This window comes from Thunnus maccoyii, chromosome 20 (genome assembly GCF_910596095.1).
Source record: "Thunnus maccoyii chromosome 20, fThuMac1.1, whole genome shotgun sequence".
Classification (NCBI taxonomy): Eukaryota; Metazoa; Chordata; class Actinopteri; order Scombriformes; family Scombridae; genus Thunnus; species Thunnus maccoyii.
Genome location: NC_056552.1, coordinates 17,852,418 through 17,869,060, shown reverse-complemented (window position 1 = coordinate 17,869,060; position 16,643 = coordinate 17,852,418). Strand labels below are relative to the sequence as shown.

General features: G+C 44.9%; 1 protein-coding gene across 16 annotated transcripts in view; it reads right to left on the bottom strand.

Moving 5' to 3' along the window:
- Positions 1–16,643, bottom strand: part of raraa (retinoic acid receptor, alpha a) — a 149,884-nt gene that overhangs the window by 105,320 nt on the left and 27,921 nt on the right. For 7 of the 16 annotated variants that reach the window (XM_042397289.1, XM_042397283.1, XM_042397280.1 and 4 more), the window contains one exon: positions 4,501–4,622. The exons of 5 other annotated variants lie outside the window; for them this stretch is intronic. The gene's annotated coding sequence lies outside the window, so the exon portion shown is untranslated. Of the gene's footprint in view, positions 1–4,500; positions 4,623–12,952; positions 13,082–16,643 lie in introns of all 16 variants that reach the window. 4 more of the 16 variants (XM_042397281.1, XM_042397294.1, XM_042397282.1 and 1 more) reach the window with 3 other exon arrangements.

Below are 16,643 nucleotides of genomic sequence, written 5' to 3'. Positions count from 1 at the left end.
CTCGGGCAGAAATCTGTTCGATTTTACTTTGACATCTGGAGTGCACTGGATAACACAGTGCACAGATCAATAACAGAGTATCTTGTGATACAATGTCTTCTTCCTTCAATTTCATCTTTATAAAGTTTGTGTTTCTGTAGGTAGCGCTCTCTCTTTTATTTATTCAAAGCAAACTGCAGCTAGGAAACAGAGAGCTGCAATGCATTTATTTATTGGAAACTTAAATTCGACTCTCAGCCAACTGCAAAATAAATAAAACAAAACTGGGATTTACTTGGTATAACTTTCTAGAATTTGCAATATTGTAAAACACACTGACAAATACAAGGAATAATACTGACTCTGTAAGTGGGACAAGGTGTTGGACACCTATTCGCATTCGCCATATCCTGAAAAGTGGCTTGGAAATCTTTGCGGCCTAATAATGCATGGCAGACAGAGCCTGTCAGAGTGGCAGCCCAGCTGAAAGTGATTTGGTGGGCTGGAGAGAGTGAGCAGGGCAGACAGAGAGAGAGAAACAGACAGAGGAAAAGAGGAGTACAAGGCAAGAGAGATGGAGATAGAGATAGAGATGGGGAGGGGGGGGGGGGCAGTCATCAGCCCTGTCCCATTTCTCCGTAGATCTGGATGAATTTGTCCTGACAACACAGGAGTGAAACAGACAACACCTCCCGACCCATCTGCACACAAACACACACACACACACACACACACACACACACACACACACACACACACACACACTTACAAACCTCCTCCAGGCATGGCCAAGCAGGAGGAGGGAGGGAGCGGGTGAGGGTGTGAGTAAACGTAAATAACCTACTAGATGGAGTTAAGTGGGGACAGAAAGTGACTCAGGAGAAAAACTATAAAAGAGTGAAAAAGAGAAGAAGCGCGAGAGACGGCAGATGAGGGACAAATTGATTTTAGTAAAGAGGCAGAGCGGTGGGCATGAAAAGGGAATGAGAGAATGAAGAGGCAGGAGAGCATGAACAATGACGGAGAAAATGAGGGATAGCTTGAAACAGAAAGTGAAACCGACGAAAGATGGGGAAAGAGGAGAGGACGTAACGCGGGGAGACAAGGAGAAAGATACACCTTGTCAAAAAGATTGAGGGAGCAGAGGAGAAAATGAACGGAAAGACAGAAACGGGGAGAGGAATAAAGAGAATGAATGAAGATGGAGAGAGTGAGGGGGAGATGAGAGGATGCCTTATTTTCCTCCATCTCAATTTGCACAAAACTTTCATTACCACCAATTTGGGCTGGGAGCCGTAGGCTGGACCATTAGGCGAGCCCGGCATCAATCAGCCTAATCTCCCTCCCAGGTCGCTAAATTACAGCACCCAGTTGCTTATTAAAATTTGTCGCCCGTCTCCCAACACCCGGCACTGCTGGAGATTAGACAGGGGCCCCCAGACAAATCTGTTCCAGAGAAGAAGAGGAGGAGGAGGAGGAGGAGGGGGTAGAAAGAGGGAAAAGGAGGGAAGGAAGGAAGTACAGGGACAGTAGGAGGGTAAAAAAAAGAGAAATCTGGTTTGATTTATACACTCCTGTAGATCTGCCGTGGGTCTTGCTCATGAACGTGCACACACACACACACACACACACTTCCTTTCTACACACATCACAATACATCCCATATACAATCGCCGCCACATCCTCCAAAATGCAGTTTTCCATTCCTGTCAACATAACCCCCCCCCACAACACACACACACACACACACATTCACGTAACGTAGAGATTGCAGGGTGTGCAACGCCTCCCATAGCACACTCAATCAAACCGGCGGCCAGATAAGACGCATGATGAATGGCGTAATTGAAGGCGGCGGCAGGGTAATGCTGCATCGCTCTGAGTTCGGAGGAGGGGGGGGGGAAGAGTGGCGAGTAAGTGATTAGCCTGTAGGATTTATTGTTATTGCCCGTCTTATTAAAAAATACTAAGAGTGTCTGCCTCACCTACTGTAGCACACCTCCAGATACAGAGCGTATAGGAGCCTACACGTCTGGATGGATGAGCACACAGCAGGGTTGCGCCCCGTATGGATTCGGGTTGTGATTTGAAGTCGTTGCATCACAGAAAGTAGAAATGCAGTTCTGCTAAACATATAGGTTATAGAGAGGTAATCTGGATGCAGAAATGCATAGCCATGAAAGAAAATAAATTAATTCACACCTTCTCCCCCTATTTTGCCTGGCGATTCTCTCACTTTGAGCATCAATAGCAATTCCGACACAGAGAAAAAAAAAAAAGAGTATCTGGAGTGACGGGGGGGGGGGGGGGGGGGGGGTGACGGGGGTGAGTGCCTGTAGGTCAGTGGGTAAAAGAGAGAAATGAGGGAATTCTACTTCACGCTGCATGTGCACTCAACAGATCAAACACTCCTTTCACATATCAAAAGCTAGCGAAAGCCCTTGACAGGAGTGAGCTAGAATGTGTACTTAACAGCCACACGGAGGCTACTTGCTCCCTCACAACACGCCTTTTCCTGTCCTTCTGTTGAGCGAGAGAGCATGTGCGGAGGGACTTCTCTCACTCTCCGTGCCATCTGATGACCCTGATTTACCGAGGTGGACTCTTCACTTGGGCCTAATCTGTCTTAATGGATCCTGACTTGTGGCACAAGAGGAGATGATTTCAATTAGCGAAGCTCAAGATGTTGTTGCTGGGGTTTGTTTTAAAAACAGACACTCCAGCACATTCTAAACAAGCAGGTCTTGAGGAACCAATTACTAGCAGATTGGGGTGGAAAATCAATGTTAATTTTGTTTGGGCTCCCCTTTTTTGACAAACATGTTGAACTTTCAAATGGCAGAGATTAGCCTTTATGGTATTACGCCAGATAAAACTAACCAGTGCACAGGATCATTAGATTATGTAGTATGATATTAAGGAATGATTGGTATAATTGGGTATTATGTGTAGTTAGAGTGCTAGGCAGCTGATGTTTTCTTACTATCCTGCAGAAAGTAGAGTACTAGTGCTGAAACGATTGCTCCATTCATTTATACCAATCAATAGTAATTTTGATAATTGATTTAATTTTCCAGTTAACCGTTTGAAGGAGACATATCATGTTTTTTGTGATTTTATCTCAGTTATATACTGTTATAATACCAGATGTCTATGATTAACATAGTCAAATTTCCAAATCTTGAGGTGAACGAATGTAAAAAGCCAGGGCTTCAGTCTGCACTGAACAAAGTTATCTTTACTTCTCTCTAGTTACCTATTTGAGTTTGCAAAGTCATCTCTATTTCCCCATCAAACTGACCAGAGCCTTTGTTGCTAAGGTTGTTTAACGGGTTGTTTGCCTTGTCCACTCATGTACGGATGTATTTTAGTATATTTCGAGTAAAGAACAAGAAAAAGAAGCAAAATCTGACTATTATTGTTGGTTTATGTAACCTCTGGACCTGGCGGTAGTCTGCTGAAAGGCAGCTTCTGGGAACTAACCAATCAGAAAAGAGTGGTCTCATCAAGAGAGCCTGTTTCAGACTAGTTGTAGCTTCAAGATTAGTTTAGATTTGCAGATTTTCTCTGTTATATACAACTGTAAATGGAATATCTTTCAGTTTGGGGCTTATGGCTGAACAAAACAACCAATTTGAAGTCACTATTTCCAGACATTGACCATGTAATTGTTAATTGCAGCCCTTAGAACTACAATTCACTCTCAGGACAAATAAAGCAGAGCCTTGAACAAATAATACCAATTCTAAATATTATGTTATAATACTGTTGTGGCTAATTTCTATTGTGGGCAATCAATCAGAGAGAAAGGTAAACTTGGAGAAAAGCCTGCCTTTCTCTGCTTGGTTGCCAGTAAGACAAAGAGCAGAAAGCCATTTTCCGCCACACACCCATTAGATAAGATTAGATTAACTGAGAACATACACAGTACATGTGAGCATGCACACAAACGTCACTTATATTATGACTAGCAAATATACACAAAGCAATATAACACCATACAAATCCTAGAATTCAGTCACTTGGATTTATGAGCACCGCAGAGACACATATACTGCATCTGCTGCACACACCTTTTCAACCAAACCGATGAAAGTGCAGCAACTGCGAACAGTGTGGTTGCACAGAGCGTATTCATTGTCGACAAATACTGACAAGGTAACCGGCACGGGGAAAACCACACATGCACATACTGAGCCAACTGTGGTCTCAGACAAAGCCCATTCAGCTGCTATAAATAGAAGAGCGACATAACAGTTGCTTTGTCTGAAAGTTTAATTAGCATAGCACCTTGAGTATTCAAAGATAGAAGGCCTGGCACCCGGCGGGGAGATGTGAGCCAAAAAAAACGCTCCGGCCAATCTGTGCTATTTTAAAAAAAGTTGTTGTTGATTCAGTCGGCTTTGTTTTGACATAGAAAAACTCAGTGTATCACATTTACTTGTCTCTCAGGATGTGTGTGTTATTTATAAAAACGAGTTCAGCTCAGGATCTACTGCTGCATATAGAGAGTGTGTCTACCTCTGTTGGTCGCCAGCAGCCCTGTGTGTTGCTGTTCAGACTGATTGAGTGGTGTGCTGCGCGGCCAACTGGGCTTCCGGCTGGTGGACTGCCCGCATCGATTGCTCGGACGAGCCCTTCTTCTGGTGCACAGACAGAAATAGAGAGAGAGAGAGAGAGAGAGATGGAGAGAGAAGGAGAGTGGAAATGAGCAGTGCAAAAATAGAGAGGAAAGTGAGGAAGGTAAGGCAGGACAGAGAGAAGAATGGGAAGGGGGAGAAAACAGGAAAAGGGGGGAACATTAGCTTAAATGAAAGTTTATTAGCTGTATCAGTCAGTCAGTCGGGTGGGATGGGGTGGGGGGATTTTGCCCCAGGCCCTCCATCCTTCCTCTCTATCTATTTCCCCCTCCTTCTGCTTGTGTGTGTGTGTGTGTGTGTTTGTAAGGGGAGGGGCAGGCATGACGGGAAAACATTAGGTTGTTGGCGAGTCGCCTGTACACCAGCCAGTAATTGGCTTGGGTAATGGTCATGTCCAGACAAATGGTGTAGGCCCTAACTGCGTTACGAGCAACCAAATGCTCCGCCTGTAGTCACAGCATAAGAGCCGGCGCTTCTCGGATACCGAACAGCTGCAGCGTGTGTATTTGTTTGTGTACAAGACTCACAAAACATGTGATTTACCGGGACACAACTCTCCCCCCCCCCCCCACCCACCCCCACCCCACCTCACAACTGATGTGTTCTGCATGGCCTGTATGTGTGATTCATGGTTTGCTTGCATCCTATGTGTGGGGGACTGCGCTGTGATAAGGAGGAAAAAGATGGCAGCACAAGCCCCACTCACCTCGAGGGACAAACCGACATCTGCCGGTGTCCTCCAAACAAGTGACAGATAGGAGATGGGGAGGAAGAGAGAAAGAAAGAAATAGAGGGAGGAAGAGGAGGAGGAGGAGGTGGAGCGGGGTTGGGGAGGGGGGGGGGTCATGACAAGAGAGAGGGAGTAAGAGGATAACTTCCATTTTTCATCTGTCCCTCCCTCTGCTCTGCATCACTTCGCCGTCTGTCTGACAGCAAGCTGAGCCACTAATGTCCATTGTGTCTGGATGGGCTTTAAGCATGTGTGTATGTGTGTGTGTGTGTGTGTTTGTGTGTGCATGAGTGCATAGTTGTCTGTCCTTCTGCTTGATGTTATGTGAGTGGCAGAGAAACGCTTTCCTACAGAAACTATGCAAGCTAAATAACATGCATACACGGATAACGCTGAGTGTCCATATGTGTGTGTGCGTGTGTGTGTGTGTGTGTTTGTGTGTGCGCGTGTCACGGCAGCCCCACAGCCATCCAGCTATCATCTCCCGCCAGACAGGCCCCACCAAGCCGACCCAGCTGGATAATGAGATCCATTATGATTTACGTGCCAAGAGGACAGCTAGACAGAACAAAGACATGCACACACACACACACACACACACACAGAGTTCGGTGTACATGTCAGTGTGTGTATGAGTGTGGGCTCTCTATCTTTCACTGTACGTACACTGCTGATGTGTGCTGCCACTGTTTCATATTTCAGTTTTTTTCCATCGTCGTGTGTGTGTGTGTGTGTGTGTGTGTGTGTGTGTGTGTGTGTGTGTGTGTGTGTGTGTGTGTGTGTGTGTGTGTTGGCTATGCTGTCTGCCTGTAGGGCATCCTGCAGTGGGTCCTCTTTCTGTTTGCAACTCGAGAACTCAGACCATCTCTCTCTCTCACCGTCTTTTTCCTCTCTATCACACACTCTTTCTTTCCTCCTCTGCCCCTCTCTCCAGAAAAAGCTAACTTCGCTGAAAGTACAACAACCTTATTCTATCTCTGTCTCACACACACACACACACACACACACACACACACACACACACACACACACAACCACACACACACACTCTGCCTCAGGGCCTTGAAAGCAGAAAGCGAAAGGTGAAGATTACAGCTATGTACTGCATCAAAAAAAAGGAGACCACACAACATCACCCTGATTGATCAGTACCTCTGCAGCACACTGGAGCTAGCCAGGGATTTGTTCCAAGGTATTTGCGCGGGTGCGTGTGTGTGTGTGTGTGTAAGTGTGTGCTGGGATTTGTAAGTGGAGAGCTGAAGTAGCTGTCAAACATATTTTGGAAAAGGAATAGGCTATTGCTTCATTTCATTTTCATTTTTTTTGGGGGGGGGGGGGGTGTTGGGGATGGTGTCTAAGCTGAGAAGATGAGGAGATCAGGCAGGGCAGTTCTTCAGGGAAGGTAGAAGGTGTGCATGCCAGGTCCGATTTTTATAATTCCAACTGATTTTATACTCAAGGACAGTATGTTTATGATAGTGTGTTATGTGCAACTTTGTCACCAAGAGTGCTACTGTATACAAATAAATAAATAATTATCTGAAGCAAAGCATCACAACGCAGAAGTAAAAAAGTTCCCACTTTGAGTTGTGACATTTGACTAATAGGAACTGCTGGTACTGCATCAGCGGGAGATGGTAATCAAACTTAAAGACTGTTTCTGAATGTAAGTCGTTGTGCAATTACTCACACTTCACGCTAACAACCCAGTTCCTCCTCTGTTTATTCAGAAAAGAAACCAAATCTGCTTATTCTGCTGAAAATATGAAACACGTCACTTGAATTCTTCCAAAGGAAAGGCTAACAAGACACTAGGCTATAAGATGACTCATGACTGTTTCGTATCAGACATTCATTGAGCAAATTAGTCATGTATGACTGCAACTAATGATAATTTTTTTCGATTAATTGATTCATTGTTTAGTCATAAAACATCAGAGAATAGTGAAATATGTCACAAACTATTCTCCAGAACCCAGGGTGATGACTTCAGATGTCTTATTTTGTCCACCCAACAGTCGAAAGCCCCCCCCAAAAAAATCTTCAGTTTACAATAAAATAAAACAGAGAAATGCAGCAAATCCTCACATCATAGAAGTTGAAACCAAATGATTTTTGATATTTTTGTTTTGATAAATGACTTCAACGATAAATTACAAAAACAGCTGCTGTATCATCTTCTGATGACCGAGTGACGGATGATTTTTTCAGCTCTACAGACAGAATATTGCTTTAAAATGAAAGTTATCTGTTTATAATGATTATGGATATCTTGGAAAATATGATCACATTATTCATGCACTCAGCACACAAACCTAAAGCCAAGGTACACAGCTGAGATTGTGAAACAGACACCAATATAAGCAGAACACAAATAAATCTGGCATGTACATTAATAAAATTGCTAAATCTTTCATACTTTTTATTTCCCTTGTTCTAATACTCACTTTCTCTCTCTCACACACACACACACACACGCACATAGACACAGCAACACACTCTCTGAGAGCAGAAAACAATGATGGGATTCTCTGCTGTTCCTGCTTTATGAAGTATTCAAGTGACGCCAGCTCAATTAGAGGCCTAAATGCCAAGATCCAGACTGGGGAGAGATGAAGAGATGAACAGAGATTAAAAAGAAAGACAGAGACAGAGAGAGAGAGAGAGACGCTAGAGAGAGGCAGGGAGGAGACAGGGTGGCAGAGGACACATAAGCCTGAGAGCAGTCCAGTACAGTGGAGTGTGGGACATAATGAAGAAATGGAGAATGATGGGAGAATGCATTGATCTCCTAAAGGGAATAGGAAATGAGCAGAAGGAGCAGGTGGATTGGGTAAAAAAAAAAAAAAAAAAGGGATATGAGATGCAAAAACAAGATTCAGCAGAAAAAAAAAAAAAAAAGACAAACAAGCAGAGACAGAGAGATTTGTGCCAGCCAGAGGCATGACCTCCTTGATCTCCCTGCCATTGCTCACATACACACATAAACACACACACACACACACACACACACACAATCCTCTGTGGTATGTATTTCCATCATCAAATGTGATCAGCGCTACTGTCCTCGAGCCAACATTCACTCAACCGTGATAACCCCTGTGTGAAGGCGGGTGTGCGCACACACACACACACACACACACACACAAACACACACACAGAGAGAGCAACACTTTTCAACACTGAACCTTTTGACCACAACACACATACACACACACGCAGAGTGAGCGCTAGGTAGCAGAGGAGGATCTGACATGCCCGGTTAAATTAAAAGGTCAAATAAATTAAAGAAACATCAAAGTGAATGAGCTTTCAGATTAATGTTGCAGCGGCTCAGAGGTTGAGCTCTAGGGGGTTGTCTCTAGGAAAATGAGCAGCACTGTGATTATGTTTTATTTAATATAAAGGAGAACTCGGGGTTGCTGTAACTTGGGTCTTCTTAGTATTGGTCGTCATTCCTACGGGTAATAATAACAACATATACACCGAGTTAATTACTGTCTGTTATAAAACACACAGTTACAGTTTAATGAGAGATTATTACAAACATGCCGGGTAGAGTTGCAACGATTAGTTGATTAATCGATTGGTCGATCGAAAGAAAATTTATCACCAACTACTTTGATAATCAATTCATTGTTTCAGTCATTTTTCGAGCAAAAATGCCACAAATTCTCTGCTTCCAGCCTCTGAAATGTGATGTTTTGCTATGTTTCTTTGTTATATATGACACTAAACTAAATATCTTTTGGTTTTTGTTAGTCAGACAAAACAAGCAAATTGAAGACATCACTGTGAAAAACATTTTTTTTTACTATTTTTTAACATTTCACTGACTAAATGATTGATGAGTAATCAAGAGAATAATCATTAGTTGCAGCCCTACTGCTGGGTGTGCTCACATCTGACATTTCCATGTTCATTTCTTTCCATGGCTAGCTTTGCTGTAGTATGTTCCTGCATCTTGGGCATTACCTTGAGGAGTACAATGTTAACATAACTGATGGCCAGATGTATAGAAAGTTGTAATAAACAGGAGTCATCCTTTAATTTAAGATAAGTCAACCGAATGAGTGGTTTTTTAATGGATCTTTTCTACACTAATAATAGTTAGCACATGACATTTTTTTTATCAGATGGGGTTTCTGGCCTCCTCTGAAGTCCTTGACATGAAAAAGGTTTGGGGGTCACCTTGCCAGGCCAAGCTTATATACACTAATACATTCAAGATGACTATTGTAATGGCTGTTTTCATTCAATGTCACAGAGACACACTGTAACAAAGCACACTTAATAGCATTTTATGGAGCTTTTGCTCAGAGTTTTGTTTGTAGTATGGGTGGCCCCTGTTGCAAATGAACCTCTATACCCTGGAGATATTATCACCATTCTCTGTGCATTTACAGACAGATTTTTGTGGTTGCAACAAAATTCCTATCAATGAAGACAAAGTGTTCATCCTCTCCATGGTTAGCCACTCTCTGAACTATTTTGACTTCTAAGTTGGAATGTGTGTAGTCAGTGTGGGAGCTGTACCCACAAACCCCACTGTTGTGGCATGTCCCACGCTCCGACTGAGTAGGCAATCAGCAGCAGCGTCAAAACGCAAAACACATGCTGTAACCAAAATAATTCCTGCTAATTGAGCACCAACTAAACAACATTATGCCTTAGATCTTGCTCTGACAAAAACCTAACGTCAATATTTCTCCAACAAGCCAAACTCGGGTGAGCCCCCCCCCACCCCCCCTTCTCTTCCCGCATCTCAATCCTCCTTAACAAAACAGCTCTTAGCTCACTGTGGTGCCAACCCTAATCACTTCCCTCAGCACCAGGTGGTTCTCATTGACTGAGGCCCAACTCCTGCACTCCGCAGGACGCTTCGCCAGAGGAAATTGGCTCGTCTACACGCATTTATTGCTCGTGAGCTCTATCGAACTGAGTCGTGCGGGCCCTCCAACACCGGCGCTGGCCTTTGTTCAGGCTATTTGAGCGGCCTGGTTCGTTGTACGGAAACAGCTGCAGCGGCGCACACTGCACCATCCAAAGAAACAATTAGAAACACCCTTTTCCTATTACTCCCCGCCATTAACCACCATTGTGTGGAATTAGTGGCAGTCTATGGAATAAGTGGATTCTAATTCATGCCCTCTTTTCATGGGCCGCGGCTGCTGCAGTGGCTTTCCTCTGCTAATGAAGAGGATGAAAGAGAAGTGTTAATCAAACTGAGCATCTCATCTGTGGTAATAAGGAGCAGAGAAGAGGCCTTGGAGTGGCTCCCTGGTGATGTTTGTGTGTATGGAAGGGGAAGGGGGAGAAAGGGATTGAGAAGGGATATATCTGTTGTGCTATTATCTTACTGAATTTATAATAGCTCTGTAAACTGACTGTCAGTTAAACAAAATCTAAATAAAAAATAACAATGCGTTTGCCTGGGCCTTGCTTCTAATTGCTTGGCCTCAGCCCATAGGGATGAATAACCCACTATGGGGCAATCCCTCTCCACTAGCTGCCTTTCATCCCTCCCAGGCTCCCCCGTCTTGGACCACAGTGCTAACCAGCAGGGTCTGATTAGATTTAAATGTCAAGAGAGATAGGACAATACAGTTATCTTCCAAATTATGGCCCATTAAAGGGCCTAAGCAGTGCGCCTCCCTCCTCAACTAACTAATCACCAAGCAGATTCATCATCTAACAGACTGGGGCATAATTTGGGGGGTTGTGGTTTCCTTCACTTCCCCCCTTTCTGCGGGTGTGTGTGCGTATCACACCATGTGCAAGGGCATCCAGGAGCGTCTGTATTGTATGATCAGAGGGTGTTCATGCTGTGTGTGTGAGAGAGAGAGAGAGAGAGGGAGAGGGAGAGGGAGAGAGAGAAAGAGAGAGTGTTGCTCCAGAGGGAGCTGGTTCAGCACTCCAGGCCAGTGCCCCATTTTATATTATATATATATATATATGTATGTATGTATGTATGGAGAAAGAGAGAGGGAGAGACAGTGTGTGTGCAAAAGAGAGAGAGGGAGAAAGAGGAGAAGGGTCCTCATTTTGACAGCAGGAGTGGCAGGTTGTGTTCAACCTGCAGCCAACAAACACAGACAGACAGACAGTGGGACGTGGACTTGGAGGCCTCCCATCTGCCTCCACCTAATTCACCTGCAGTCCTCAGGGTGTCATTGAGAGCCACATGCCAAAATAATGGAGTCTCCATCTTCTGGTTCTGGTTTTTTTTTTTTTTTTCACTCTTCTCCCATATTTCATTGTTCCCTCTCTCTTCCTTCCCCTCATTCTTTGGCCAAAAGCTTTTTTCTTATATTCATTCTTCCTTCCTCACCTTCCGTCCTTCCTCTATAAAGGAACCCTATCGCTGATCTAGCATGTATTACAGTTTTCATCCTATCGCTGTAAAGGTGGTGATTGGGGGGGAGTAAGGGGGGGGGGGGGGGGGGGGGGGGTTCTTATAGAGGAATGAGGAAGCTGGAAAATAAAGGACTCATATCTCAAGGTGGTTTCCTTCATATGCTCGCCTCTCTTGGCCTCGTCTCTTTCCGTATCTCCATTTCCTGCCCTCCCCACCTTTCAGCATTCATCTTCTATTCTTCTTTTCCGTGTTGGATCCTCTCTCCTCCTTGCTGTTTTTCATATTTCCCCTCTCTCTTCCTTCTTCTTTCACCTGATACTTTGTCTGTTCTTTAATCTTTCCTTCTACTCCATCTCTCTTTTCTCCTCTCCTCCCCGTCTTTTCGACCCCCTGCTCTTCCATCATAGAATTACTTACATTGGGCTCTGACTTCATACCTCTGCTGGCGATTTATGCACAGGAGCCTGGGCGATGTGCATTAGAGCCCCCGTCGTACGGCAACGCATTATGGATCGCACTATAAATAGCTGCTGTGCGACCTGTAAAAGCTTTTCATTACATAGAGACATTGTTCGATCAATATAAGCCCCGTGCGAAATCTAATTACCAAAACGACCAGGACTGGAAAAAAATATATGTGTATTTTCAAGAAGATCAGGCAAGAACTAGCAGCCGCTGTTTGGGCCAAAAAGGTTTCAAGAGACTCTTACCAAAATAAATAGGCCATTTTTAGTACAAGGCACAAGAGAAAATTGGGATGTGGGGAATAGGAGACAAAAATAATGGAAGATTGAATGAGGAGGTGGAGTGGTTGATGGATAATAGAGGAAGGACAATATGCAAGGTTTAAACATGCTGTCTATTGATAATGTGCATCCACAGAGCCAGAGGAGGACTGAAAAGACTACTCTGGGCAACTTTATACACAGACACACACAAATGTGCAGGAGAGACACAATGTTTTGTTGCCACTGGGCCCTAGTTGAAGCTCCATGAGCCACTGGTCTGAGTCAGGCACATAGTAACCTTCATATGAGGTCCATCTGTAGGAAGACTGGAGAGAAAACCTAGAGAAAGGGGGAGTGAAAAGCACCGACAGAGAGAGAGAGAGAAAGAGAGAGAGAATAGGAGGAACCCAGGGTGTCATTTCTCTCTCTGTCAGCTCCCTGCCTCCCCCATCCTCCCCGGCCCCCCCCCCCCCCCCCATCACCCCCTGAGATGTGGATGCTTCGCGGGGACAATTACCGACTGACACTTCATCATGGGCCGCGCGACAGGCGCTGACGGCCCTCGTCCAAACAAATGATGCTGGGGTCGAGGTTGTGGGCCTGCCTCCGAGTCTGCCTGCCTGAAGCCCTGCTGCACGGCCCTGCACTGCAGCAAGACGCACGCGCACACACACACACACACACACACACACACACACACATACAGAAAAAAAAAGCTACATTAAAAGAGACTCCTCTCAACCAACCACCTCCTTCCTTTAAGAAAAACACATTTATCAGCAGTGGGGGGATGGTGGGTGAGGCGAGTGGGGGGCTTTGATAGAAGGATGGAGGGCGGGTGGGGGGGGTGCTACAGTACTGTCAAACCCCATCCCCCTTAGGTAAAGAGAGAGCTCTTCATCTTTGTGAGGCAACTACGACTCCCACACACACACACACACACACACAAAAATAGTCCCTAACCCTACACATATAAAGTAATCAGATAATGGGGTTAAACAGCAGCTTAAAAAAGCTAACAAGGCAAAAAAGCGAGCAATCAGCACAGTGACACAAGCATGCATCAATTAACCCTTTGTCTTTGTGGAGCACAGATAACGCTCTGACCCCCCCCACCACCCCCACCACCAGTAAAACGATCAACTCACTCCTTTGCCTCGGGTAGAGTGCAGCTAAGTTTAGACTCATAAAGTAGGTCAATTGCTAATAGTCAAAAAGGGGGGGGGGGGGGCAGCATATAGCGTTAAACCGCTGAAAAAAAAAAAAAAAAAAAAAGCATGTGGGGGACCTGCTGGTAGCCGTCCCTCAGCTGTGAGCCTGAACCTGCAGATTAATAAATGCCGCTTGTGATCTCGGCCCAGAGAGGCCAATGAACAACAATTGAGACAGACATCAAACGCTTGACTAACACTGAAACAACACAAAAAGCTTGCCAGTGTCTGAGCGCACTCACCAATATGCATATAGGATGGAGAGATGGAGAAGAAAGAGAGACGGAGACGGCGTAAACAATGAAACATTTACCAAAGCGAGGAGTACGGCACCTTCTGCGCAACACGGGCAGACTGCTGATGCAGGTGGCGTCGTCGTTGTGTTATCCTGAGCTGCCACCGGTAGCAGGTGACGAGCTACTATGCTTCAGGTTTGTGAAAACTCAAAAACAACCTGTTCCCTATTGGATGCCCCCTGCTATCCCCAAGGTACTCAGTTTACATTCTTTTTTTTTCTCATTATTATGCGATTCCCTCTGTTTTTATTATCACATTCTTTTCATTCATGTTACTGATGTTTTCCCTATTGGCAGCCCCCCCCCCCCCTTCTCTTTGATAAATGTGTTTATGGCATCTCTCACGTCTACAAACCCCTGCACAAGCCGCTGTCTTAGATAAATAAAAGGAGAGCCGAGAGGGGCGGGAGATGGAGAGGGGCGGGGGGGGGGGGGGGGGGTAAAAATGAAGGGCAGGAGAGAAAAAATACAGAGCGAGAGCCATGCGTCATGTTGGAGAGGCCCTTGAGAACGCTTTCAATCTTTGCATCAATATTCGGCGCGCAGGCCCGCATATGCCATCATTAAAAAGGAGATGCTTCCCTGTTTATTTATCATAAGGACACATGGCTGACAGCTTCCTGTAAACAAGTTGTGTGTTTATATATCTGCATGTGTGTGTGTGTGTGTGTGTGTAGCTTTCGTAACACACACTCCCAGATGCAGGGTCTCTCTGTCCTTTATCTATTAAAATGGATGGCTGTTGCTCAGTAATGTGGGGAACAAGTGATGGAGTTGGCCGGTACACTTTCTGATAATAGCTGCTGGGGCTCATCACTGTATAGTGGTTCAGGTTGTTTAACACAGGAGGAAAAAATGCTTTTTCCACCTCAACTGGTGGAGAGAGGAGTGAACAGGACTTATTGCATGAGGTGAGTGGGAGCAAATGAGGGTGCATTAAGTTTCTCAAGATGTTTTCCATGCTTTATCGTCTCAAAGGCAACAGCGTCCTCCTTCATTACCGTCACTGAAGTGCCCTTGAGCAAGGCCTTTAACCCTAACTGCTCCAGTGGAGCTGCTCAGTGGCCGGCAGATCAGACTGTGGTTGTACTGGGCGGCTTCCAGGTATGACTGTGTGAATGTGATCAGGGCGTTCCTGCACAAGAGAGGCTTCTTCTCAGTGAAGCTTCCCTGAATAAATAAAGGCTTAAGAAAACAAACTTCAAACAGGGTAAATGTTTGAATAGGTGATACTTCAGGGATTGTTCTCATGATGTGACGTTGTATCATAAAGATCAAGAGACAAAGGAGATTGCTAAAGTAAGGAATGTAAAGGATGTCTTTTTTTTTCTCTTCAATGCTTCACAAGGACAAATCTTATTTAACTGTCAGTAAACAGAGAAAAAACAACTCTAAAAGGTTTTTTTTTTTCAAAGTGCATTTTTCAAAGTGAAAAAAAAGCACTGCATCTACATTATAACTCTTTCTGTCTCTGTCCACTGACTTTCTGGACATAATCAGCACCAAGGGTTAGTCAGTCCACTCACAGATAAGCTAAAGCTAAACAACTGTTGGCTAACAGCTGGGTCCAATCAGTCAACAGAACTGATAATGTCAAACTTGTTGGACGAAATGAATATCGACAGATGGATCCCCTGTTGCTATTCATTTATGCTTTAATGCAACATGCTACGTATATATTCAAATATATCCATACATCCTGTAATCTCTAAGATAATATACATTTCTCTTGTTGTGGAGGATGTCTGTACATGGGCTTCAGGCTGTGTGTGTGTGTGTGTGTGTGTGTGTGTGCGTTTGTACAGGCCGACTGACCCACAGAGAAAGACAAATGGCTATAGCAGGGGGGCCGTGCTTGACATTTAGGTTTCATGTGGTAATGGACGTTGACCTGTCGGGGTCAGGCCTGACAGCGAGGCAGCAGAGGGGGCCCATTCCTGCACACGGCCCCATCCCTGTAACTGGACACTAGCAAAACAGTGGTGGACACACACACACACACACACATACACACACACAATCACTCACTCACTCAGTAGAGAGGAAGACAGAGGGGCATCAGACATCCCACAGGTTGGACCACATAGGTGGGGTGTCATTATAGAGAAGAGACAGATGTGTTTGGTATGTGGCTTTGAGTGTCAGGAGCAGCATGTGCTGGCAAAATTATATCCATGTCATGCATGTGCATATATATAGAACATTTCTGTTTATATTGTCTATATATCTGTGTAGGTGCATGTTGGTTTCTACAAGCATGGCAACCGCTGCTTCACTGTAGTGCAGGGAAGGCTGAACAGCGGTAGCTGCTGTTGTGAAGAGACTGTTCACCCACAACTCGGCAACAGGAGGCTACTTTATATACTGTTTGTGACAGCTTTGCAGTAATAATGGAGCCCAGGCCCCCGCTAGTGCAAGTGGCATGCTCAGTCAAGTGAGACTTTGCCTAAGAGAACACACACACACACATACACACATACACACCAGACAGCCTCCTTCATGTCTAATGAGACCACTGGGAGAGTGGAGAGCAGGAGGCAGGGAGAGGCAGATGAGTAGGGAGAGGAGAAAAGGATAGGAAAATAGAGGAGTGGAACGACGATAGCAAGAATGGAGAAGAAAAAGACAAATACGGAGGCAGAAACTACAAGTGGCAAGGAGACCAACTGCTCCAACTTTCAAGGTTTGGGCTTGGAGGAAA